The 27,378-nt window shown below is 45.7% G+C and overlaps 1 protein-coding gene across 2 annotated transcripts in view; it reads left to right on the top strand.

Annotated features, from left to right (window-relative positions):
* The first annotated feature begins 1,745 nt into the window (after positions 1 to 1,745).
* LOC126986837 (protein tipE-like) overlaps positions 1,746 to 27,378 on the top strand; it is a 64,624-nt gene continuing 38,991 nt past the window's right edge. For both annotated transcript variants that reach the window (XM_050843230.1, XM_050843229.1), the window contains exon 1: positions 1,746 to 1,972. The gene's annotated coding sequence lies outside the window, so the exon portion shown is untranslated. The remainder of the gene's footprint in view (positions 1,973 to 27,378) is intronic.

Genomic DNA, 27,378 nt, shown 5'->3' with positions numbered 1-27,378 from the left:
ACACACACACACACACACGGGACGCTGCTATTTGAATGCAGTGTTTGAATGGACATTTTGGTATGTTTTCTTTCCCTTCCAGTTCTGTTTCCAATACAATTTCATATAATTCGATTACAATTGCATTGAGACTCGTGGGCTGTGGAAACGTTTTCTTTGTCCGAACACACCTGAACATGGTGCGTGTACCTACGTCTGCAGCCACGACATATTTCTTCTAATAAATATTTTGGCTTTTTTTATTGACATCAGTCCTCTCAAAAAATAAGTTCATTAACATTAACATTAACAGGAAAAAGCAATCGTATTTAGTACTCCCTTAAATTCGCTGGGCCAGCTTTCCGTGAATGTATTCATGAGCGGCTGGAAACATGACGGAATTTGTATTCAGGTTCACGCCCCGCGCTGTGTTTGCCATCGAATTCACATCACTACTCTGGAAGAGGCATTGTATTTATATTTGTTGTCGAATGTCAATATTTTGTATTGGCTCGCATTCTGCCATTTGGGGACACACACACACACACACACACACACACACACACACACACTTCCCTGGCTGGCCGGTCGCTCCGAGGACAATGAGATGCAGGCCTCGGGACCGGGTGATTAACTGCCTCAAGAGTCCAGTGGCTGTAGGGTTCGTCTCATCGCCTGAATGACCAAGGGACAGGTTTATCCACTCGCTGCCATGTGAACTGACTTAGAATCGGTTCTGGCATGTGTATACGCGGAACTACCTCATGAAGCAGACTTGTTTCATGAGGACAGAACTTGAGAAGTAAACCTGCCACATGCGAGAGCAAGAGATGTAATAGCGTGCTTAAAATAGGAAACCAAACCAGGAAAACCTGCAGCAAAGGACACCAAAACCTAACACTAACCAAGCAAACAAGTAACAGTCAGATTACAACGTCGACTAAACGCAGCAGTTATCTTTTATTGCCAATTGCCGTCCATTATTGTTAACGTCCAGACGGGGGGCGGGGGCTGGTTTTTATCTTAAAATCAGTCCGATGAAATAATTGACAGCTCGCGGCCAGGGCAAGGGCGGGAAGGAGGCGTCAGGGGCCGAGGCGACCTTCAGAATAGGCAGGAAAAGTCTCGGCCTCGGTGTGGGAGGGGCGGAGGCCTGCCATCGATTTCTAGGTCAGAGTTCAAGGTCAGCACAGACGTCAGGCCTCAGGTGACGTGCCTCAGAAGAAGCTATTACTTATTTCAAGCGTCTTTATGGCTTTCTGCGGCCCCTCCGGATTTTATTCATATGTCTCAAAATCCCTGACTTAAATTTATTTATTCCCCAAGAATATTTATGGGCTTATTTTCTGACATGCTTTCATGACTTTATCGCTCGGAAACTAGTTATGTTTATATATGTGTGATGTGCCCGAGTTGTGTGTTGAGGCTCTGTTCTTTTTGAGGTTGTCATCTTCACGAGTCAAGTTGGAATCCGAACACGAGAGACACCACTTTGTGCTCTACTTAAACACTTGTAATTGCAGTAGAGAAGGCGAACCCAGTGAGCGAGGGGGCGCCGCGCCTGCCCCGTGCGATCGATGCCTGCTGGCGGAGCTGAGCCCTGCACCCTGGCACATCTTACCCCCCCCGATACCCTCCCCTCACCCCGTGCCCTTCAGTGACCACTCCCACTGTACAACAGGCAGCTCGGAGAGGTGGCCGAAACTGTAGAGGAGTAGGTGGCGTGGCGGAGAGGTGGAGAAGAGTGTGAGTTGAGTGAGGAAGGGAGAAGCGGCAACCGGCCCGGGAGCTCGGGAGTGGTGGAGGCAGTGCGAGGCAGCATGGTCTCCCGCTCACAGTGAACGCTCGGTGTTTGTGTGCGTGTGTGTGTGTGTGGCCTACACTAACTAGATTCATGTGTACCACCGTCCTGCCTGTCCCCCGCTGTTGCTAGAGCTCGCCACGTCCTTCGTCAGACTGTCCTTGGGGCCATGACTCGTTCCCGCGGCTGCAGGTACTGTGTTCGGCATTCAGGTTGTCTTTTACTCTTTTTGGGTCATGACACTTTTATCTCCTCGATTATTATTATATTTTAATGGTCCGGGACGTGTTAGTGAGCATGTTACACTGTTCTGCATTGGCTTACCGAGAGAGTTCGCTCCTCGTGCATCGTAGCCGTGACTCGTGGCCGTCAAGGCGACAAACTTTTTTACTCTTAGTTTTAGCGACGCACACCGCAGGATGAAGGAAACAAAGGTATTGGTTGGTAGACTTTGTCATGCTTCTCTTGATATATGACAGTTTTTTACTCTTTAAGTTGTGCCTAGTCGCTTAACGGTTCATGATAGTTGCCTCTCCCTCGTACCACCTCTCCTCGTGCACCTGTTGTCGGCCTGCAGGTGTTCCGCAGACCATCGCACGGTGAAGCCCACTTCCGACAACTACTTACCTGAGTCACCTAAGTCAAATGAACTCAGAACATACAATCATGAGTCCTCTCTGAAGTTTCATCTTCAGCTAGATATCGATGACCTGCACAGTTAAGAACATAAGAACATAAGAACGTTGGAGTCTGCAAGAGGCCGGTAGGCCTATACAAGGCACCTCCTTTGACTCTAAGCTCCCGTGTATCTAACCCCACCTAATATCGCTGTCCATGAATTTATCTAATCTATTTTTTAATGTGACAATTGTATTGGCACTCACCACATGACTGCGAAGCCTATTCTACTCATCCACAACCCTGTTAGTAAACCAATTTTTGCCTATGTCCCTGTTGAATCTGAATTTATCCAGTTTAAACCCATTACTTCGTGTCCTACCCGGTTCTCTTACCAACTGATGCTAATAAAAGGTCTAACTAATGCTAAATAAACTGACTTTAATAAACTGTGTCAGGCATTGATCTATTTGTGCAATCTGATGGATTCAGGTGAGAGCCTCGATTTTGGGGGGAATCCTATTTTGTGTTTACCTTCACGAAGCTGAGCGGGGGAGGAGGGGGGGAGGGGGAGGGAAAAGGGTTGAAGGGGCCGGGGGGAGGGGGGGGATGATGAGTGTCAGCAGATCAGGACGGAAGAGGGTGATGGAAGGGAAGCCGCGGCGCCTGAGGCAACATTGGATGCGTCGGTGAAGATTTGCAAAGCTCTCGATGGGTTGATGATGTGGGCGTTACGGAGTCAAATCAGTTGACTTTTTTTTGTCTGTTTGCATCATTATTTTCTTGGTTCATTTGATTTGGTTTTATTTACCTGTTCTATCCATACATTTCATGACCCCATTGGTCTTTTGAAAAAACGTTTTGACGGTCTTTTTCATCCTTCTGTGTGCTCTTCTCTCTGGCAAAGATAGTGGCCATAATCTTTTGGAGAATCGGGAAGCTCAGTCTATCGGGAACGACTTTCACTATTTTATTAAGATGATTGTGAGTCATATGGGGGCTGGTCGTTGAGGCGTGGCCCGCAGCGTGAGTGGCGGCTGAAGGAGGAAGAGAACGAGAAGGACGGGGCAGGACGGGAGGGAAGTGACGCGGGTTGGCGGTGACGCAGGACAGGTGTCACGCATCTCATCAACGATCGGAGTAAAGGTGAACAAGCAGCTCGTCGGGTGGTACCTGCATCTGGCATATTTAGCCTTGGCGTGGGTTGGATCGTCGTTTTACCCGAGTGTCGTATTTTCATAATTAATGAAATGGACGTAGAGCCGCAGAGAGCATGGGACATCCCCTGAATGTGGTTTACGTATTTTATCCAATGGAATTTATAAAATTTAAATCAGAGTCAAGTGGGAGGTCCAAAATCAAGGCCCCGTAATCAAGCGGCAGCCACTCCGGGGACCCTTGCAGCCCTCGTCAGCCGGCCGCGGGGCCACAATTTTTCTGGCCAGGCGCCCCAGGCGCCGGCCGTCCTGTGCCCCGCCCTGCACAGCTTTTAATATTTTCCTGCTTTTTGTTTGTCACTGTTTGGAAGCGCCTCCGTAAAGCCAACAAGCAACACACGGGTCAGCAGGGCTGGCTCCATGGTGTGCCAAGAGAAACTTATTTGTGAGAAAGCGCAACGATTTTTTCTCTTATATCACCAAATGTGATAAATATCAAGCTCATAGCAGCTGACAGTGCTGCAAATGTTAGTTAATAGGGCAAGGGACATTTGCCGTCCCGTTCAGACCGTGTGTTGCTCAGCGATGACCCTTGCCAACCACCACCACTGCCGCCGCCACCATCACCACCACCACCATAATAACAATCACCAAAGCAACAAATATTACAACTAAAACGACAACGGCGGCAACGATGACGAAGAAGACGACGACAATAATCACCACTGTGACGAGGAAGGTGTGACAAAGGAGACGATGACGACCATGTCAACAAGTGACGACAATGGCAGTGACGCTAATGAAGACGAGGCAGTAATGCTTTTATTGCCTCGCTGTCTTTTGAGTCCCCAGCCGTCCAACCCCTTCTGCAGTGTCTCCCGCGGCGGCTACTTTGCAATGAATACAAAACAGCTAACCGTGATCAACCAAATGACACAACAAGCCGTCACGCCCCAGGTATAGTGCCCGCGTGCCCAGGGCCGCGCATACGACATTGCCCCACCACCAGCGTAAGTGACGGGAGCTGAGGAGAGCGCAAAGCTGCCCCTCCGTCTGTCCCCGTTAACCTTTCATAATGTGACACGGAAAGCAAAACCTGAACGTAGTACTTTGATATTACAGTGTTGGCCTCCTCCTCCTCCTCCTCCTCCTTGACTCGCTCCACACCTTCAAAAACGCGGCCCCTCGACAAAGACACACTCACAGGGATGCAAAAGCAATCATTCCACAGCCTCTTTTTCTACTATATTTGCTGTTTGTTCAAACGGCCAAGGGACGGAGGTGAGCACCGCCGCCACGAGCAGCCATAAAGTATTCTTCCAACTTTGCTCTATTGTTTATTTATTTGTTTATTATGTTTACTGTTTATTTATTTGTTTTATTTGCATATTTATTTTCATTGAGATGTTGAGTGTATGTATTTATTGATAATCTTTAGATAATTGTTCACTTATCAATATATTACATTTATACATTTTACTTATTCCATATTCAAACTGTATGTTGGATGATTCGTCAACCAGTCGTGTCGTTTTTATTTATTTTATTTTTTCGAGTCGAGAGCGGTTGGGTGTGGGCGTGATGCTGGTGTGGCAGGATGGCTTGATGACTTGGTGACTTGGTGACGAGCGGGCGCCGAGTGGTCGCCGTGAGGGGTGAACAGTGAGCAGTGAGGGGAAGCCGGCCTCTGCCTATTGATCAGCAGGACGCCTAGGACGCGTCTTGCCCGCAGTGCTCAGGTAGAGGCAGGCAGCAGTGCAGCACACGTCAGACGGCCAGCACAGGCGTGGCAAACGGAGAGGGAAGGAGTGCTCCGTGGTATAAAAAAAGAAATAATAGTAAACAGTATGCAAACCTTCTGCTGAGGCCGCCCAAACTCTCGTAATCCAGCACGAGCCCCGCAGGAGGGGACGTAAAATTGGGTTGATTACGCGACCGGGACCTTCGGCTGCCCTTGATAATTAACTTCGTCAAGAGAGACGTGAACTGATGACCTTCTAACGAACGACAAGGAACCGCTTCGTCCAGAGTCAACCACGATTCTAGCCTCTCTAATTAAGAAAGAATAAAAATTTGCATTCATTACCATTTGAAATTAGGACGACTACCTTCCCTGGGCCATGTAGTCCGCATCATCTATGAATTTATATATATATATATATATATATATATATATATATATATATATATATATATATATATATATATATATATATATATATATATATATATATATATATATATATATATATATATATATATATATATATATATATAAAGCTTACGTGTAGGACTTCATGTGTGGCAGACTGTGCCTCGGGACTGTGTGTGCTGCCTGGCCCAAGCTGACTGAGGAGGCTCGGGAGTGGGCGCGGCGGGGACCGGGAACTGCCAGGCCGCTGAGAACTTTGTAAGGATGGGAAATTTACGATTGCCAAGAGCGCTGCTCATCCTTCGTCGTTGAAAATGATTACCGTATCACCAGGTATATAAGCAACCCACGACCTTATGTGTGTGACTGTATGCCAGCCAGTCTCCAGGCCACCGAGGAGTATACAACGGACGGAACATTGGAGGTAGCCAAGAGGTTGCCTCAGCACGGTGGCCGAAGATGACTGCCGCGTCACAAGAGGGAAGTGACAAGCAACTCTCAGTAAGTCAACGAATGGTAACCAATCTCCTCCTTGACCTGGCCAATAGTATTCTCCTCCTGCCTTGCTTATGTGCCGCACTTCGACCACGGCCACACTGAAGGACGGGGGGGCCGGGGGTCTGGGGAGAAGACAGAACGATTCCTTCAGTCCACCGGTGTTCTGGGGCACATTTCCAGCCGCGGCGGGTGACACGCTAATGACGCCTCGCGGCCGCTGTGGCCCGCCCTTGCCTGGTGCCCGGGCAGGGGTTTTATATTAATTTATTTCATATTTTAATTGATCTATTTATCTATGTATTCGTATATATCACTATTTTCTTATTTTTTTTGTCAAGGAGATTATTACATGAAGCGGCGAGAGAGAGAGAGAGAGATTTCACTGTGTTTGAGGTTGCTTGGTTGCCAATAGTAGCCTATAGATTGCCAAAGCAGCGGTCATTTTCACACACACACACACACACACACACACACACACACACACACACACACGGCAGTAAAGGGGGTTCGTGTGGAAGCATCTGCAGTAAGCTTTGGAAACATTGCATTTGGCGGCGGTGTTCTTTGGCTCCACGAGGCAGCAAGGCGCCGCGACGCTCTGACCAAATGTGTAGGAAGTGGCGAAGGTCATTACTGCTTTTTTTTTTTTTTTTTTGTCAACTTTTGAGCGAGGGGGAAAGTAACGTGAATGCTGCCTAAATGAGACACTTTTGACTGGTGCTGAAAACTCTGAGTAAAAATAATGCCCGTGTGTATGTATCCATCTTTTATGTATGTGTATATGTATGGTGTATCTATTTTCATGCCTATTAGCTAAATCAATATGTAGTATGTATATGTATTTCCTTACCTGTTTATTTTGTTTCATTAATTCAGTAACCCAAAATCATTTGTCTATTCATTTGTTTGTTTATCGGTATTTATCTATCAGCTATGACGGTACCGTTTGTTAAAGAACTCCAACCTGTAGGTAACATTTTCCTCTTTATTAATTTGATATGGAATGTGACGGAACTCTCAGATGCGTCGGCTTGAGCGAGGGGAAGGGGGCGAAGGAGGAGAGGCTAGGCAGGTGTTCGACTGTTTACATCAGTCCATCCTGCTCTCTCCTCCCTTCCTTCCTCCCTGTATACATCAATCCATTCTCCTCCCTCCTCCCTTCCTTCCTTCCTTCTTTTCCTCCTCTCTCCCTTCCTTCCTCCCTGTATACAGCAATCCATTCTCCTCCCTCCTCCCTTCCTTCCTTCCTTCTTTTCCTCCTCTCTCCCTTCCTTCCTCCCTGTATACATCAATCCATTCTCCTCCCTCCTCCCTTCCTTCCTTCCTTCTTTTCCTCCTCTCTCCCTTCCTTCCTCCCTGTATACATCAATCCATTCTCCTCCCTCCTCCCTTCCTTCCTTCTTTTCCTCCTCTCTCCCTTCCTTCCTCCCTGTATACATCAATCCATTCTCCTCTCTCCTCCCTTCCTTCCTTCCTTCTTTTCCTCCTCTCTCCCTTCCTTCCTCCCTGTATACATCAATCCATTCTCCTCCCTCCTCCCTTCCTTCCTTCTTTTCCTCCTCTATGACTATGATTCAAGTCTTCAAGTATATAAAAAAAAAAAAAAAATCAATAACGTCGATTACTCCAATTTCTTTGAATTGCAAACCAACCTAAGAACTAGAAATAACGGTTTACCCATTCAGTCTAGTCGATGTAACACAGACATCGGAAGGAGTTTCTTTTCAAACCGAGTCATCCGTCACTGGAACAATCTTCCTTCAGAAGTAGTAAATGCGAATACTATCAACTCCTTCAAATATAGAATCGACCGTCACTTCCCTGCGTCGGGAGTAAACTGAATATTGAGTTGCTTTCATCTGCTCCTCAATATCGAGGTGCTTTCATCTGCTCCTCAATGTCGAGGTGCTTTCATCTGCTCCCCAGGCCCCAGGCTGTCGAGCAGATTAAATCACCAAAGCGGGCAACCTCGTAATGAGCCAATAGGCTTTCTGTTGCCTGCGTTTCCATGTTTCCATGTTTCCTTCCTCCCTGTATACATCAATCCATCCTCCTACCTCCTCCCTTCCTTCCTTCCTTCTTTTCCTCCTCTCTCCCTTCCTTCCTTCTTTTCCTCCTCTCTCCCTTCCTTCCTCCCGTTCTACCCTCCCCACTACGGTCATGTTAGAAAGAAATCGCTTCATCACACTCTTCCCTCGTTGTTCTTGTGTCTCTCCAAAATCAAAGTGGCGTGGATGTGCTTGTGTTGGGCAGCGCGTCGATACCTTAATTGACACTCCTGAAGCTGCTCTTTGGGAGACACTTCACCCTCCTTGTGTTCGCTGAGGTCATGTTGAACCACCTGTCTTGACTCTTGTGTTGCTCTGACTGCCTCATCATCATCCTCTCATTTTGCTTTTTATCTTCCTCCTCCTCCACTTCCTCCTCCTCCTCCTCCTTGACCCACTCCACGCCCTCAAAAACGCGGCCCCTCGACAAAGATACACACACTCTCAGCGATGCAAAAGCGATCATTCCACAGCCAGCCACTCCTATCACTCCACGCACCCACGCCTTTCGGCCACTCCACTCAGCCACTCCACTGTCACTCCACTATAACACCACCCTACTACACCAACACTCAACCACACCTCTCCTCCCGAAATTGACCTCTCTTTCGGCCACCTCTTTTGATTTTTTCTTTTTTGGAGGAGCGAGTAGCGGGCTTTTTTATTATTGTTTCCTTTTTTTGTGTGCCCTTGAGCTGTCTCCTTTGTTGTAAAAAAAAAAAATCACTCTGCCACAGCCAGGCACACCAGAACCAGCTATACCATTCATCCGCACCCAGCCACACCAGCCTCTGTCGCACCCCCTCAGCCACACTACTCAGCTGCCAACTTCACCGCCTCTCGCCTCTCCTCATATTTATTGCAGTATTTTCAGCCAGACAATAAGTACCTTCAAGAATATTACTCATGCACTTTGCCGTCCTCTCATACCCTCTCCCTCCTCTCTCCTATCTAACCTCATCCTTCCCATTTTTCTCTTCCTCTTATATTCGCCTTTTCTTCTCCCTCTTGCTTCCTTCTTACCCTTTTTCCTCTTTCTCTGATAACCTTTCCTTCTTTCATCTTCCCTCTTCCGTCCTTCCATCTTCTTTTCTTTTTCTCATAATCTTTCCACCTTTTTTCTCTCTCTCCCCTCTTACTTCCTTGTCCATTCTTTCTCTCCCTCTTCCTTCTCTCTTTCTTTTGTCTTTCTCTCATAATCTTTCCCTTTCTCTCTCTCTCTTACTTACTTCTTCCGTCATTCTCCTTCCTCCCGTACCTTTTCCCCTCTTCCTCTTCTCTCTTAGTACTTCCCCTATTATTCTTCCTCCTAATCCTTCCCCTTTATCTCCCCTCTCTTACTTTTCCATTCTTTCATCATTCTCTCATAACCTTTTCCCCTTCCTTCCCTCCTCTTACTTCCTTCTCCCCTCTCTCCTTTCCTTTTCCTCATAATCTTTCCTCTTTCTCCCTCTTGCTTCTTTCTCCCTTTTCCTTTCTTTCCTCTTCCTCATGATCTTTCCCCTCTCTCTCCCCTCTTACTTACTTCTTCCCCTTTTTCCTCTTCCTTATCTTTCCCTTTTCTCTCTCATCTCTTACTTCTCTCTTTATTATTTCTTCATCCTCTTTTAACCTTTCCCTCTTTCCCTTTCCCCTCTTTCATTCGTGTTCCTTTTTCCTCTTTCTCTCATAACCCTCCCCTTCCCTCTCCCCTCTCCCCTCCCTCCTCAGCCTGGGAAGGGGAGGGGAAGGGAGGGGAAGGAAGAGGTATTAGGCAGGTGGTGACCGGAACATTTGTATACGATTATCCTTCCTCCTCCCTTCCTCCTTCCCTCCCTTCCTTACCTTCCCTCTCCCTCCCTTCCTTCGATCTTCCGCCCTTTTTCCCCAGCCCAAATACGGCCATGATAGAAAAACGTTTTGTTGTTGTTGTTGTTTCTTTTTCACTCTTCCCTCGTTGGTCTTGTTCTTGTTTTCCTTCACAATCACAGTAACGTACCTCTGTGGACGCCTCGTTTTGTTTAATTGTATTTTTGTCTGTTTTTTGTGTGTTTGTGCGAGTGCGAGGAAATAGAAAAAAATAAGGAGAAAATAGAGAAAGGTTAAGACGTGCAAGATTTTGTTTGTTTAGGTAAAAGATAAAGAAGAAAGAGGAGGAGAGGAGGCAGAAAAGGAGAATGAAGAGAAAACGGAAGTAGAAGAAGAAAAAAGAAAAAACAAGCAAAAAAGAAAGTGTATGTGTGTGTGTGTGTGTGTGTGTTTCCGGTTTTTCTGTGATAATTTTGTTTATTCTTGTATACACTGATATTTACTTTGCCGTTTCCCTCGAGGTATTATCATCTTGTCAGCATTATTATATTTTCTTATTATCATTATTATCATTATTATTATTTATTGAACTTGTTATTAAAAACCTATTCAGTTTATTTTTACTTTATATTTTGTTTCCATTCATCTAGTTTTGATTACATTTTTTCTTTCATCAACATTTCAATGCATTTTTACTTTACCTTTCCACCCCACCCAACCACACCCCCCCCCCCCCCCCCCACACACACACATTAGAAACAACGGAACAATTAATCCGGTAGCAGCGGGGATCATGTTTCTTAATGGTCCCTCCAATCGAGAAAAATGAGAAAAAATCACCCCTCACACAAACCATTTCATATATCAAAGCATTTGTGATCAGATTAGGTATCATCTATTTTTGGGGGTTATATCATGGCACAAATTTGGCCCGTCGCTGCTACACGGTTAAGGATTCACAACTGCATGATAAAGTCGCGTCCAGATCACAACGAAGGACTGGTGTGATTCAATGAACTTTTTTTTTTATTGATATTTAACGCTGTCGTCATCACGCTCCATAATCATCTTTATCTTTGTCATTGTTATCAGAGTAAGTGGTTTAGTCTGGAAACGTTGGCTTTGTCTATAACTTTTTTTTTTATCATGAAGTCGTTCACCCACAGAATTAAGGAAGTAGTCTCAGCCTTCGCCTCCTCCCTTCATCATCTTTATCTTTGTCATTGTCATCAGAGTAAGTGGTTTAGTCTGGAAACGTTGGCTTTGTCTATAACGTTATTTTTTTTTTGTCATGAAGTCGTTCACCCACAAAATCAAGGAAGTAGCCTCAGCCTTCGCCTTCTCCCTTCATCCATTGTTGTAAGCAGTGGCGCGCACCCTCCCGACCCCTGCCATCACGCTGACACACACGCCACGCCCTCGCCACACACGTATACACACACACACACACACACACACACATTCCTGAGTCGGACCTGAATTACCCAAGTCCGATCGAACGAGAGTCACGAAATGGTGGAGAGAGAGAGAGAGAGAGAGAGAGAGAGAGAGAGAGAGAGAGAGAGGGGGGGGGGGGGTGCTGACATATAAATAAACAAGCAAGCATACAGACAGACAGACAAGCAAACAAACAGACAGCGTCACCAAATGTAAACAGTTTAAACCGCATTACTTCCTCTTTATTTCCTCCTTCCTAAGACTTGAACGCTTTCTAAAGTATTAAGACACTTCTCGAACCTAACGTCACCATGTTTTTGATACTTCTGTCCTTGTGTGGGAACTTTTTGTGTGTTTTTCTTTTTTGGGAGTCTGTTTTTTACCCTTGAATTATCTCTCGCTTATAAAGAAAGAAAACATAACGAAAGATTACCAGAGAAAAAAGGAAGAGTAAAGTCAAAATCTTACATAACGAAAGATTGCCAGAGAAAAAAGGAAGAGTAAAGTCAAAATCTTACATAACGAAAGATTGCCAGAGAAAAAAGGAAGAGTAAAGTCAAAATCTTACATCACGAAAGATTGCCAGAGAAAAAAGGAAGAGTAAAGTCATAATCTTACATCACGAAAGATTGCCAGAGAAAAAAGGAAGAGTAAAGTCAAAATCTTACATAACGAAAGATTACCAGAGAAAAAAGGAAGAGTAAAGTCATAATCTTACTGAAAAGGAAGGCCAGATTTGAGCCATCTTTACGCCCCGTCCCTCACGCCCTCGCTGTCTCCTCAGAAGCGAAGAAATATAACGGTGTGACTTTCATCTGTCCGTTTCTCTCCGTTCATCTCATTACTCCCCTCCAGCTCGTCTCATCGGAAAGGAGAATCGTCGCGTCCGGATCTCTGCGTCCCTCACTCCCTCGCGTCTCCCTCGGTGAAGAAAAATCATTGTGCGAGTTTCATTTTCCGCGTCTTTTCCTTCGCGTCGTTCCACCCATTTAGTTTCCTCAGCGATCCTTCCTTAATCTTCGCTCATCGCTTTTCCAGTTATTACATTTGTTCTCGGTTTCTTCTCTTCTTTTCAGTGTCCCTTTCTTAGATTCGTTGGTCTCTATTCACCTGAAGATAATAGTTACGGTAGTCTCGAAGTTTATCAAGTATATAGGGACGCTTTCACAGTCGTTTTATTTGTTTTAATCGTTAGCAATGGCGGCGATCGACGCTATAGTTTTCCACGTGAAACTGGCCTATGGGGTAGTGGCGGCTGCAGAGGAAGCGAGAGGTGTTGAGTGTGTGGCAAGGTGCGGGGCTAGGCTAACCCCGCAGCCGCCACTACCCCATCAGCCAGTTTTAAGTGGAAATTCTATAGCGGCGATCGGCGCCATTGGTAACGGTCAAAACAAACAAAATGACTGTGAAAGCGGCCTTATAGAGACCCTTTAAAAAAATAGACTTTCGGCGAAGGTGTGCTGCCTTATTTTTAGAGTCGAAATATTTGACGCTATAGCGGTCAGTAAGTAATCGATGGAGTGAAGCGAGTTTTTTTTACAACTGAATTTATTTAGTGTAGATCAACAACAAAGGCAAGGAGGTGAAGTTACTCTGTATGTGAAAGACACTATCAACTACCTCTCGACTCTTTCATTTCTCATTTTATAACCTCTAGTTTCACCGGGGAACATCACCCTCGTTCGTACTTTCATTCTACGTTTCTCTCGTATAATTGCCCTAAAATTGACCTCTCACCTGTTAGCTTCCTAGTCGTAGTTATTTATGGCGTATGTGTCAAACCATTTATCCGTGTGTGTCTTATGTTATTTTTGTTAGTGTGCAGCTTATGAATCACTGCTTTGTTTCGTCGGTGTTGCCTAGATTCGGGCCTTGAGGTGCAAGAGTGAAAATCCTTGTAGAACCGCATAGTTTGGGATCTGCTGACAGCATGAACACGAATAATCATCACAATCCTTCAATGTTATACCTCTCCTCTTCCTCTTCCATCTCGCTTTTTTTTCTTTTTTACAATCTTTTTAATCCTTCAATGTTATACTCCTATGTTTACACTCTTCCTCTCCTCTTCCATCGCTTTTTTTTTTTTACAACTTTTTTAATCCTTCAATGTTATACTCCTCTGTTCCTCTCTTCCTCTCCTCTTCCATCGCTTTTTTTTTTTACAACCTTTTTAATCCTTCAATGTTATACTCCTCTGTTTACACTCTTCCTCTCCTCTTCCATCACGTCTTTTTTCTTTTTTACAACCTTTTTAATACTCCTCTGTTCCTCTCTTCCTCTTCTCTTCCATCTCGGGTTTTTTCTTTTTTATAACCTTCTAAATCCTTCAATGTTATACCCCTGCTTCCACTTACCTCCCCTTCCTTTTCTCATTTATTTTTATTTTTTCTACGACTTTTTCAATCCTTCAGTCCTATACCTCTCTTCACACTGTTCCTCTCCCTTTCCATTCCGCATTTATTTTTCTACTTTACAGTCTTCCTTTCCATCCTTCACTTCCCCTCTCTCTCCCTTTGACTGGCCATCCCACGACTTTTTCCACCCGTTTCTCACCCTCTCACCCTCCCGTCGCCTCTTCACTCCCTGTCATTCTACTCCTCCTTCATTGCATGCATTCTACTTCATTAAGCTATTATCCATTGTTTCTTGTGCTTATCCCTAATTTATCCCAGTAATACTATAGTTAGTTTCGCATATTCCGCCGCAATTAATCCAATCCTGAATAACGCTTTCCAGTAAACTAATCCGTCAATGCTACGTGTAACACTCGACAAATCCACTCCAATGTAACTTGTTTCGCTTCTTAAATCCATCCCAGTGTTACGGTATCAGTAATTAGTGTTGCACGTTCCGCTCTCTTTGAGTTAACCGTGTCACGTGTCCTGCCTTGAATCCTTCCCAGTGTTTCTGTGTTTTGTAAGTATTCAGTGTTGTGTTTAGCAGCTGTGTTCTGACCTCTTTCTTCCTACATGTCTTTCTTTTTGTTTTAATCATCAAAAAACACACACACACACACACACACACACACACACACACACACACACACACACACACAAAATATAAAATGGTGCAACTTATTGTAAAAATTCCTGGCTATCTGCCTAATTTTTCCTACATTACCACGCCATGCACCATACCGTGCAACTTAATTTTTAAGCATGCCGCAAAACTCTCCCCCAACCATCCTCGAAACCACCTAATCTGATCACTTTCGTTACTTGGTTCCTCGACTCAGCTGAATCTTAAGGTCCCAAGATCCGAATATAAAGTCTCCGAGCCACCTAAGCTGTCCACTTTGATCATCTTACTCTGCTACCAGACGCTCTAGCAACGATGCTAATTGTTCCCTCTCCTCTGGGGTTAACTTTCCTCCCAACGTCACGTCATGCACTGACTCTGTCTGTCTAGCAAAGACAGTGAGAGGAGCCTCGCCGTCCTCATCATCTTGTATTACTACTGCCGCTCCCACATCTACGGTCTGAGGCTGAGAATAGTGAGCTTTAACTAACTCTAGACGCATCACCTTCTCATCATCATACTCACTGTCTCGCAAGTAACCTGTGGCTGCATCTGGCCGGTAGTATTGTTTCAACATGTTGATGTGGAACCGTTTTGGGTGTCCGTCAACCAGGAGAATATAATTAAGGTCATTAACCTTCTCCTGAACCTCGTAAGGTCCCTTCCACTGAGCTAACAGCTTGTTGCTCGCTGTGGGAAGCAAAACTAGACACTGTTCTCCTTCACTGAGCTTACGCAACTTTGCCTTCCTGTCGTAATAACTTTTCTGTACTTGTTTTGCTTTGAGTAACTCCTCCTTAGCAATGTTACAGGTCTCTCTCAGCCTGTTGCCAAAATCTAACACGTACTGGTATGTGGTCTTGACCTCCGGGTCCGGAACATTGTCATCCCACAGCTCTCTCAGTAGCTGAAGCGGACCTCTAACCGACCTACCATACATTAGCTCAAACGGGGAGAACCTGGTGGAGCTCTGTGGCGCTTCTTTGTACGCGAACAACAAAGGAGCCAGGTACCTAGGCCATTCCTTGGGTTGTTCGGCAGCCATGTGTTTATGCATTTTCTTAAGTGTGCCGTTAAAACGTTCACACAGTCCATTCCCCATGGGATGGTAGGGCGTGGTACGTAACCCTTTGCACGCTAGTAGACGGAGTACTTCCTCCATCATCCCTGAGGTGAACTGAGTACCCCGATCACTCAGTATTTGTCTGGGTATACCTACTCGACAAAATATAGTCATGAGAGCTTCAGCCACAGTTTGCGTTTCAATATTCTTCAGCGGCACCGCTTCTGCCCAACGCGTGGCAAAATCTACAAGGGTAAGAATATACCGGGAGCCATCGCTGGCTCGGGGCTCGATCGGCCCCACCAAATCTACCGCTACTCTTTCCAAGGGAGAGTCAATAATGGGCAGTGGCTGTAAGGGAGCTGGCTTTACCCGACCCCTATCTATAGTCTTTTGACACACATCGCACGACCACGCATATCTAGCTACCTCCTGGCCTATCCCTGGCCAATAAAAATGTGCTTGTACGCGAGCGAGTGTCTTGGTTCTTCCCATGTGACCGCCTAGAGCAGTACTGTGACCTAACTTGAGAACAGCCCCTCTGTATCTCGCAGGCACAACTAACTGCAATTTCCTTTCACTCGAGGGAGAGATAATCTGCCTATATATCAAGTCACGCTGCTTAATTGATAAAACTGACGCGGTTGTCGTTCAGCTGTATGACACTGTTTTCCTGCAAACGTTTGCGTACGCCGTGCAGGGTGTCGTCTCTCTCCACCTCCTTCCTGACGTCCTCGCTGTTAGTTAGATCTTCAAGAGATGTAACCATGAGAGGCCTAACAGTACTCTTACGCTTAGCAGCTGCTCGGGTCACTACTGCTGCACCAATCTGAGGCTCACCTTCTCCTTGTACCCTTTCACTTTCTCGAAAATCCTCTGGATCCAACACCGCGTTAGGTGTTTGAGTGACTTCATTTTTACTCACCCCGTTAGTAGCTCCGGGAATGTTGCCAATCACTAAATCATAGAGCGGTGTTTCGAGTGTCACCGCTATGATCCAACCTGTGTAATAGGGTGACTTGACTTGTATCTTGACTTCAGGAGCTATCACTGGCGCGCTATTCAACAGCCATATTTTTCTACGTTTGCCTGTGAATTCATGGCTCCTAGCTAAGCTGTGCCTCAGTGTACAAATGGTTGAACCACTATCATCACACACACACACACACACACACACACACACACACAGAGAGAGAGAGAGAGAGAGAGAGAGAGAGACAGACAGACAGACAGACAGACAGACAGACAGACAGACAGACAGACAGACAGAGACAGAGAGAGAGAGAGAGAGAGAGAGAGAGAGAGAATGGTCGCTCCAGCTATTCACGGCAGCCAAGGGTCGCTCGCTTCTCGTCCTCGTCGGGGCTCCGTCGAGGGCCAGCTCTCGTCGTCACACTCGCCGCCTCCTCGACGCCCGCCCGCTCGTTACTGGCCCGGCTTCCTCGCAATGCCTAGGGAGCGGGGTATCTATTTTTTTATTCCTTTTTCTGTAGGGTAAATAAAAGTGGCGGAGTAGTGGTATTGTTGGTGGTTACTATTATTATCATCATCATCATCATCATCGTCGTCGTCGTCGTCGTCATCGTCGTCGTCATCGTCATCGTCATCGTCATCATCATCGTCGTCATCATCATCATCATTATTATTATTATTATCATCATGGTTATTTGTTATTATAATTATTCCATATATTTTTATTACTGATGTTACTATTTTTTGTTACATAGTTCAGTTTTTTCCTATGAGCCTTACCCGCTGGAGATCCTCACTATAAAAGGTTTGCTATGATGTGTGTTACAAATCAATTACATCACAACAGAGAAATAATATTCATAAACTAAGCAAACAAACTAATAACACTTGACACAACACCCTTACATTATTACGGCGAGTTGGCACGCAGAGTTAATCAAGAGTAATTACTATAAATGCTTCATCTAAGGTGTTTACAGAACGTGCTTTGTGTTGCGGACGCCGCCTCTTGTGTTGGGGGACGGTGTTATTCCCTTAGGCATTTCCTCGTTGAAAGTGTTGGTCGGTGCGTGGGTTGTATTGAGCTGCTGTGTTGCGTGTTGTTGTTGTAAGGTATGCAGGTGAGGTAGAGGTGTATTGCAGTGTTGTGTTATGTAATGGCGCTGCGGGGATGGCGTGGCGTATATATTTTAGTGTTCCCGTGAAGTGGCGAAGTGTGGCCCGGTGTGGCATGGCTGAGGTGAGCTTCGGTGGAGGCCCAAGGCACGTCTTCTCAAACGCTTTCTTCCCTCATAACATATATTTCCCAAGGGCACAAAAAGGTTAGTCAGGCTTTTATTAGTATTTTTTTCTTTCTCTGTTTCTCTGTTTCTACCTTCCTCTGTTCCTCTCTTTTTTTTTCTCCCTCTCTATGATTGTTTCTTTTTTTTCCTTTTTTCCTCTTTAATTCTCTGTTTTTTCTTATCTATTTATTTCTCCGTCTCTCTTTCCGTTTGTTTTTCTTTCATTCTTTTTCTTTTCCTTTCTTTTTTGCCTCCTCTCTTTCCTCTCTAGTCAAACAATCACCAGACTCATAAAACTACCCATGGCAATACCCACAAACTCTACAAAATCCTTATCCAATGTGAGTTTCTGAGCCCCGAAATGTGTGTGAATATGGACCCAGAGGACGTGAGGGTGCATGGCGAGAGTATAGGATCAGGCAGGCAAGGGGGGGGGCGGGGGGTGATAAGAGGATTTGCGTGGTGAAGGGGGGTGGGTGGGTTTGAAGAGAGGATCAGGGTGGAAGGGGGGATAGTGGCGTGTTGTGGTGGTGGTGGTGGTGGTGGCGCAGTGCTGCAGTGTGTTGTAAAGGAGAACAAGGAGACATCGTGTGTAGTGGCGTGTGTGTGTGCGTGCGGGGGAAGTGGAGGCATAGGGGAAGCAGTGGAGAGGCGGGGGGAAGGTAGTGGAGAAACGTTGAGGAGGTAGAGGGGAGGCATGGGGTAGTAGAAAGGTGTGGAGGAGGTATTAGATGGGCAGGGGGGAGGTAGAGAAGGGAAGAAATAAAGGAAAGGTGTGGGGAGGTAAAGGAAAGGAGGGGGAAGGTAGAGAGGAGTGGAGAAGATAGTGGAAAGGCGTGTGGGTGGTAGAGGGGAGGCATGGGGAGGTAGAAAGGTGTGGGGGAGGTAATAGATAGGCGGGGGAGGGGGTAGAGAGGGGGAGAAATAGAGAAGAGGTGTGGGGAGGTAAAGGAAAGAAAGGGGAAAGTAGAGAGGGGTGGAAGGGATAATGGAAAGGCGTGTGGGGGGTAGTGGAAAGGAGGGGGAAGGTGGAGAGGGGTGGAGAAGAAAGTGAAAAGGCGTATGGAAGGTAGTGGAAAGGAGGGGGAAGGTAGAGAGGGGTGGAAGGGATAGTGGAAAGGCGCGTGGGAGGTAGTGGAAAGGAGGGGGAAGGTGGAGAGGGGTGGAGAAAAGAGTGGAAGCGTGTGGGAGGTAGTGGAAAGGAGGGGGAAGGTGGAGAGGGGTGGAAGGGATAGTGGAAAGGCGTGTGGGAGGTAGTGGAAAGGAGGGGCAAGGTAGACAGGGGTGGAAGGGATAGTGGAAAGGCGTGTGGGAGGTAGTGGAAAGGAGGGGCAAGGTAGAGAGGGGTGGAAGGGATAGTGGAAAGGCGTGTGGGAGGTAGTGGAAAGGAGGGGCAAGGTGGAGAGGGGTGGAAGGGATAGTGGAAAGGCGTGTGGGAGGTAGTGGAAAGGAGGGGCAAGGTAGACAGGGGTGGAAGGGATAGTGGAAAGGCGTGTGGGAGGAAGTGGAAAGGAGGGGCAAGGTGGAGAGGGGTGGAAGGGATAGTGGAAAGGCGTATGGTAGGTAGTGGAAAGGAGGGGGAAGGTAGAGAGGGTGGAAGTGATAGTGGAAAGGCGTGTGGGAGGTAGTGGAAAGGAGGGGAAGGTAGAGAGGAGTGGAAGGGATAGTGGAAAGGCGTGTGGGAGGTAGTGGAAAGGAGGGGCAAGGTAGACAGGGGTGGAAGGGATAGTGGAAAGGCGTGTGGGAGGTAGTGGAAAGGAGGGGCAAGGTAGAGAGGGGTGGAAGGGATAGTGGAAAGGCGTGTGGGAGGTAGTGGAAAGGAGGGGCAAGGTAGACAGGGGTGGAAGGGATAGTGGAAAGGCGTGTGGGAGGTAGTGGAAAGGAGGGGGAAGGTAGAGAGGGGTGGAAGGGATAGTGGAAAGGCGTGTGGGAGGTAGTGGAAAGGAGGGGCAAGGTAGACAGGGGTGGAAGGGATAGTGGAAAGGCGTGTGGGAGGTAGTGGAAAGGAAGGGGAAGGTAGAGAGGGGTGGAAGGGATAGTGGAAAGGCGTGTGGGAGGTAGTGGAAAGGAGGGGCAAGGTAGAGAGGGGTGGAAGGGATAGTGGAAAGGCATGTGGGAGGTAGTGGAAAGGAAGGGAAGGTAGAGAGGGGTGGAAGGGATAGTGGAAAGGCGTGTGGGAGGTAGTGGAAAGGAAGGGGAAGGTAGAGAGGGGTGGAAGGGATAGTGGAAAGGCGTGTGGGAGGTAGTGGAAAGGAGGGGCAAGGTAGACAGGGGTGGAGAAGATAGTGGAAAGGAGGGGCAAGGTAGACAGGGGTGGAGAAGGTAGTGGAAAGGAGGGGCAAGGTAGACAGGGGTGGAGAAGATAGTGGAAAGGAGGGGCAAGGTAGACAGAGGTGGAGAAGGTAGTGGAAAGGCGTGTGGGAGTTAGTGGAACGGAGGAGGAAGGTGGAGAGGGTTGGAAGGGATAGAGGAGAGACGTGGTGAGGTAGAGGCGAGGCGTGGGAGGTAGATTAGAGGCGTGGCGAGGTAGATTAGCGGCGTGGTGAGGGTAGCATTACATTAGCCATTCACAGGAACACGAAACACACAGAGTAATAGAATAATGTTGCATGAGAGACGATTCCTGGATCTCATTCCGTTTATTATGATGACGAACACGGACAAAAATGGAGATAAAAGTTGTACTGCATATCGCGGACCATACGTGTTTAAGTCACTAAGGAAGATTACTACGCTGTTCTTGCTATTGGTTTCTTCCTCTTCTTCATCATGTTATTATTTATGTATATATTTATTCATTTATTTAATTATTATTATCATTATTATTATTATTATTGTTGTTGTTGCTATTATCTTTTCTTCCTCTCCGTTTCTTCGTCCTCATTCTTTTCTACTTCCTCTTCTATTTTTACCTTTTTTTTCTTCGTCGTTTTTGTCTTTATATATTTTTTTCCTTTCACACTCAGATTTGTTGTCGCTGTTATTGGTGAGTTGTTTCTTCCTTTCTTTCTCTGTTTCTCTGTTTCTTTTTTTTCTCCCTTCCTCTGTTTCTCTGTTTCTTTATTTATCCCTTCCTCTGTTTCTGTTTCTTTCTTTCTCCCTTCCTCTGCTTCTCTGTCTCTGTTTCTCCCTTCCTCTGTGTCTCTGTCTCTGTTTCTCCCTTCCTCTGTTTCTCTGTCTCTCTGTTTCTCCCTTCCTCTGTTTCTCTGTCTCTCTGTTTCTCTGTCTCTCTGTTTCTCCCTTCATCTGTCTCTCTGTTTCTCCCTTCCTCTGTTTCTCTGTCTCTGTTTCTCCCTTCCTGTGTTTCTCTGTCTCTCTGTTTCTCCCTTCCTCTGTTTCTCTGTCTCTCTGTTTCTCCCTTCCTCTGTTTCTCCCTTCCTCTGTTTCTCTGTCTCTCTGTTTCTCCCTTCCTCTGTTTCTCCCTTCCTCTGTTTCTCTGTCTCTCTGTTTCTCTCTTCCTCTGTTTCTCTGTCTCTCAGTTTCTCCCTTCCTCTGTTTCTCCCTTCCTCTGTCTCTCTGTTTCTCCCTTCCTCTGTTTTTCTGTCTCTCTGTTTCTCCCTTCCTCTGTTTCTCTGTCTCTCTGTTTCTCCCTTCCTCTGTCTCTCTGTTTCTCCCTTCCTCTGATTTTCTGTCTCTGTTTCTCCCTTTCTCTGTTTCTCTGTCTCTCTGTTTCTCCCTTCCTCTGTTTCTCCCTCTGTTTCTCTGTCTCTCTGTTTCTCCCTTCCTCTGTTTCTCTGTCTCTCTGTTTCTCCCTTCCTCTGTTTCTCTGTCTCTCTGTTTCTCCCTTCCTCTGTTTCTCTGTCTCTCTGTTTCTCCCTTCCTCTCTTTCTCCCTCTGTTTCTCCCTTCCTCTGTTTCTCCCTTCCTCTGTTTCTCTGTCTCTCTGTTTCTCCCTTCCTCTGTTTCTCTGTTTCTCTGTTTCTCTGTTTCTCCCTTCCTCTGTTTCTCTGTCTCTCTGTTTCTCCCTTCCTCTGTTTCTGTCTCTCCGTTTCTCCCTTCCTCTGTTTCTCTGTCTCTGTTTCTCCCTTCCTTTGCTTCTCTGTCTCTCTGTTTCTCCCTTCCTCTGTTTCTCTGTCTCTCTGTTTCTCCCTTCCTCTGTTTCTCTGTCTCTCTGTTTCTCCCTTCCTCTGTTTCTCTGTCTCTCTGTTTCTCCCTTCCTCTGTTTCTCCCTTCCTCTGTTTCTCTGTCTCTCTGTTTCTCCCTTCCTCTGTTTCTCTGTCTCTCTGTTTCTCCCTTCCTCTGTTCCTCTCTTTCCTTTTCTTTTTTTCTTTCACCCTTTATATGATTGTTTCTTTTTCTTAATTTTTTCCTCTTTGATTCTCTGTTTCTTCTTATCTATTTATTTCTCCCTTCCTCTATGTTTCCGTTTGTTTTTCCTTCGTTCTTTTCCTTTCTTTCTTTTTCTTCTTTTCTTTCCTATCTTTCTTTTCATCCGTATGTTGTTGTTTTTTAGGGGGGGGTCAACCTATCGCCGTACATGTTGCCTGGTCGTCAGTGTCCTCATCGTCGTCATCTTTCCCTTGCCTCGTTTCTTCGTTATCGTTGCAGTGTTTTCCCTCCACCGGTTCGTTACATGAATATTACACGTCTATGTCTCCTCCCCCCCCATCACTACGGATATCCTCCCCTCCACAGTCCACACACATACACACACACACACACTCCATCACGCTGACAAAGGCTCGCGTGCATCGGTGTGTTGGGGGAAGGCTAGCGTGAGAGAGAGAGAGAGAGAGAGAGAGAGAGAGAGAGAGAGAGAGAGAGAGAGAGAGAGAGAGAGAGAGAGAGAGAGAGAGAGAGAGAGAGAGAGAGAGAGAGGGATAAAGAAAAGAAATAGAGATTAATAGAAAAAAAGAAAGAATGAAAGAAAGAGAAAAAAAAAGAAACAAGGAAACAGAGGATGAATGAAAGAATGAAAAGAAGAAAGAAGAAAGAAAGAAAAAGACACGGTAAGAAAGAGAGCAAAATATAAAGAAAGGAGAAAACAATCAGAGACATAGACAGACAGACAGAGAGGGCGGGGGAGGGGGAAACTATAAAAGACAATGATCATTAGCCGGGAAGTATTATATCATTTCACTCCGCCGAACACGTCGCGTCCCCCGCCACCCGGACCCTCTGTGTAGGATCGGAAGCCGGTGAGCCGCGGCCGAGGAGGTGCCACTTAAGGGTGTCGCGGGAAGACGTATGGGATCCAGGAGGCTTCTTTGGGTTCTGATCCAGGTTTTAACGACGCCCGACACGTCTCAGAGGGATAGCCAGTAATTACGCCGGATCTCTATAGTGTTCCCGGCACGACTGATTGATTGGAAGGCGGAACGTAGAGAATAGAAAGGAAATTAGAAAGTATCATCGCCTGCAACACCTGAGATAGATGATTGTAACACCTGTAAACTTGTAACTATTAACAAGGAATAACTATAAACAATGAATAACTATACAATGAATGAATACAACATAGCGATGAATAACTATAAACATAACTATAAACAACAATAACAATGAGTAACTAAAAGCAATGCTAGCCAGTAATTACGCCGGATCTCTGCAGTGTTCCCGGCACGACTGATTGATTGGAAGGCGGAAAGTAGAGAATAGAAAAGAAATTAGAAAGTATCAGCGCCTGTAACACCTGAGATAGATGACTGTAACACCTGGAAACTGATAACTATTAAGAAGGAGTAACTATAAACAATGACCTCTCTTTTGGCCACTTTGTAATCTTTTTAGGAGCAGCAAGTAGCGGGCTTTTTTTTTTGTGTGTGTGCCTTTGAGCTGTCTCCTTTGCTGTAAAAAAAAATGAATAACTATACAATGAATGAATACAACATAACGATGGATAACTATAAACATAACTATAAACAACAATAACAATAACTAAAAGCAATGATAGCTATAGACAATAACATGACGGAAGAGAAAACAAGGAAGCGCGGTTTGCCTGTTAAAAGTAAGGAACAAAACCATCGGATCACTGTAATGTTTCCAGTGCACGACCTCCAACACCTGAAGAAAAACAAATCAAGGTAAAAATCATAAGTGCTCGCCCACATCAACAACCCTCGCCGCCAAGGAATAACGTGCTCAAATCAACGAGAAAGCCCCCTTGTAAATGAGCAGTACGGGGAAGCCTCTAATCACAACGCAAATGAAAGGGCGAGGAAGGAATCGATTAGGGGATTTGCGCGAGGAACCTCATGTTTAGCAAGTCAAAATCCTCCCCACCACCGGCGCAGAGAACCCATGGCGCGGTGGTTAGCGGGGCATTGGATGGGCCAGGAAGGGGCCAGGAGGGGGCGCAAAGGAGTTTCCCCTCGGCGGGTCACCCAACGAGGCGTCTTGCTTAATGAAGAAGAACTTGATCCTCAGGAGGCGGCCAGGGGGAGGGGAGGAAAACCACAGAAAGAGGGAGGAAGGGAGGGAAAGGGAAGGCAAGGGAAGGGTGAGAGAGGAGGGGGGAGGGAAGGATGGTGTGGCTACCGGCAAATGAGAGCAGGGAATCGAATGTAATTAACCCGAAAGGACTAAAATTATAAGGTGAAAATGAGGTAATCAGAAAGGGAGGGTTAGGGAGGGAGGGAGGAGGAAGAGGGAGAGGGAGTGTAAAGCCGTAAAGGAGGGAGGGAAAGTAGAAAGAAACTGAATTAAGTGGGAAAAAATAGGAGAGTATGCAAGATAGTACAGCTGGAGGGAAGTTAAGAAGGAAAATTACTGAAAGAAGAGAGGAAAAAATGAAATAAAGATGGATGGGTAGGAAGAAAGTGAGTTAAGGAAAATGGAGAGGAAGGGAAATAAATTGTGTGTTTAAAATAGTACAGCAGCAGGGAAAGGAGGAAGGAAAGTGAGTAAAAGAGGAGAGGAAGAGAAAATGAAGGTGGGTGTAAAATAGGATTGAGGGAAGAAGAAAGAAAGTGAACTATGGAGAAAGTGAAATGAAAGGGAAAGGAATGGAAAGGAAAAGGAAGGGAAAAAGGGAAAGGGAAAAGTAAAAGAGAAGTGAAAGAAAAAAGATAGTGAGAAAAAAGGGGAAAAGGAAAAGAAAATGAAGTGAAAGGAAGAGAGGAAAAGGGAAAGGAATAGAAAGGGAAAGGAAGGGAAAAGGAAAAGAGAAGTGAAAGAAAGTGAATGATAAGAAAAGGGGAAAAGGAAAAGAAAGTGAAGTGAAAGGAAGAGAGGAAAAGGAAAAAAATGAAAATAAAGTAAAGTGAACGGAAGAAATAAGTAAAAGGAAGATGGGAAAAGGAAAATAAGGAAAAGAAAGTGAAGTGAAAGGAAGAAATGAGTGAAAGTAAGAGGGGAAAAGGAAAAGAAAGTTAAGTGGGTATAAAAGAAGTGAGTAAAAGAAAGACAGGAACAAAGTAAAAAGGAAAAAAGAAACTAAAAGGAACTGAAGTGAAAAGAAGAAATAGGGAGGGAAGGAGAGAGAGGGAGCATTAGGTCAACGTAGCGCAAGGAAAGAGGAAAGAGGAAGGGAGAAGAGGCAAATTGGTATCGACTGGCGTGAAGGAGGAGGCGAGGTAATGGAGATAAGACTAAAAGCTGAAGGCGAAGTGTTTGTTTGAGCTGGACAAAGTTCTACAAGGAGGATGAAGAGTGGAGAAGGTTAACGTTCGAGAGAGAGAGAGAGAGAGAGAACGCATAGTTACCTTTCCGAAGACTAAAAGCTGAAGGCGAAGTGTTTGTTTGAGCTGGGCAAAGTTCTGCAAGGAGGATGAAGAGTGGAGAAGGCTAACGTTCGAGAGAGAGAGAGAGAGAGAGAGAGAGAGAGAGAGAGAGAGAGAGAGAGAGAGAGAGAGAGAGAGAGAGAGAGAGAATGCATAGTTACCTTTCCGAATCATTGCGGTCCACGGTTCTTATTGACGTACAGGTGCAGTGATCGGCTTGGTTACCTGGACGCACACCTGGACGCACCGCCACCCCTCGCCACCCCTCCCAGCAGGTGTTGTTTACATGGCTTGGTGGCGCGCCTCGTGGGGGATCAAGGGTATCAGTGAGGTAATCAGAGAGGGAGTGTTAGGAAAAGAAAGTACGAATAAGGTGAATTAAGGAAAAAAGAGAGGAAGCAAAGAAAGGGAGTGGGGTAAGTGAGGTAATCAGAGAGGGAGTGTTAGGAAAATAAAGTAGGAATAAGGTGAATTAAGGAAAAAAGAGAGGAAGTAAAGAAAGGGAGTGGGATAAATAGTAAAGGAAGGGATAGGAAGGAAGGAAAGAAAGTACGTGTCCAGGTGTTCGCAGAAGCTGTGGGTCATATTCTTAAGCATTCCGGCGCCCAAGCTCACATATTTAACAAAGCTTTCGTAGGCATTTTAGGCATTTCTAGAGGTAGTTTCATGAACCTCTCACATATTTGACAAAGCTTTCGTAGGAATTTTAGGCATTTCTAGAGGTAGTTTCATGACCCTTTTGATAGTTTGACCCTTCTTCTGTACCATGAACCTAAAAAACACTCATTAGAACCCTACTGGTCTCCTTTTTGGCCCTTGGAAATAGTTGATGTAAGGGGTGGAAGCGTCTGAACTTTAGGCTGTGCACGATGGGACGCAAAGATCGGCTATAATGTGAAGACTCGGCACATCTCGGGGCTTAGGGTTGTAGTTTAAAATAATTCGTCGCCCAAGTACACATATTTGACAAGGCTTTCATTGGAGTTTGGGGCATTTCTAGAGGTAGTTTCATGACCCTTTTGGTACTTTGACCTTTCTTCTGTACCATGAACCTAAAAAACACTCATTGGAACCCTACTGGCCTCCTTTTTGGCCCTCGGAAATAGTTGATGTAAGGGGTGGAAGCGTCTGAACCTTAGGCTGTGCACGATGGGATGCAAAGATCGGCTATAATTGTGAAAACTCGGCACATCTCGGAGCTTACTCTCACCCACATTTGTTTAGGCTTTCGGAGAGGTTGTGGGTATTTCCATGGATTGTTTGATGAGCCTAGTGATAGTTGTGCACGATGGGACGCAAAGGTCGGCTATAATGTGAAGACTCGGCAACTCTGGGGGCTAAAGGGGCTATTACACTGGGCATATTTTCCGTGGATCTTCAGTCAAACCACGATTTCCGCTAACGTGGTTCTCAATTGTTTGTTCTTATTGCTGCTGATGAAGATGATGAGTAAGTCCAAAAACTATATAAGACGATTAAAATATTTATCCCTCAGTACTCATTTCCCACCTCAATAAATATCATTCTAGAAATTGACAACACAAAAGACAAAAATAGTACAGAAATGCATTAGAGAAATTATTAAATTGTTTCAGAATCGAATATGTCGCTATGGACGGTAGAGGAGGATTGTATTGCAAGAAAAATGTCTCACCACAAGGCAGCAAGAACTTGAAACGAAGATGCTAATATGTATGAAAAGAAGGAAGGTTGTGTTAGTAAGCAACGTGATATTGAATGGCTCGTGAAAGGAGTGGGAAGCAAAGGAAGGAAAAGTCAGAGATATACAGAGCCACGCAAAATTTGTCGAGTCGAAGGCTAAGACAGACGGAACCACGCAAAGTTAGATGAGTCGAGGGCTGAAAGTCAAGGCGATTGGTTAACCCCTTGACTGCAGATTT

The sequence above is a fragment of the Eriocheir sinensis genome, chromosome 63, assembly GCF_024679095.1.
Source record: "Eriocheir sinensis breed Jianghai 21 chromosome 63, ASM2467909v1, whole genome shotgun sequence".
Lineage (NCBI taxonomy): Eukaryota > Metazoa > Arthropoda > Malacostraca > Decapoda > Varunidae > Eriocheir > Eriocheir sinensis.
The sequence above is the reverse complement of the archived record's forward strand: the minus strand, read 5'-3'. Positions and strand labels throughout refer to the sequence as shown.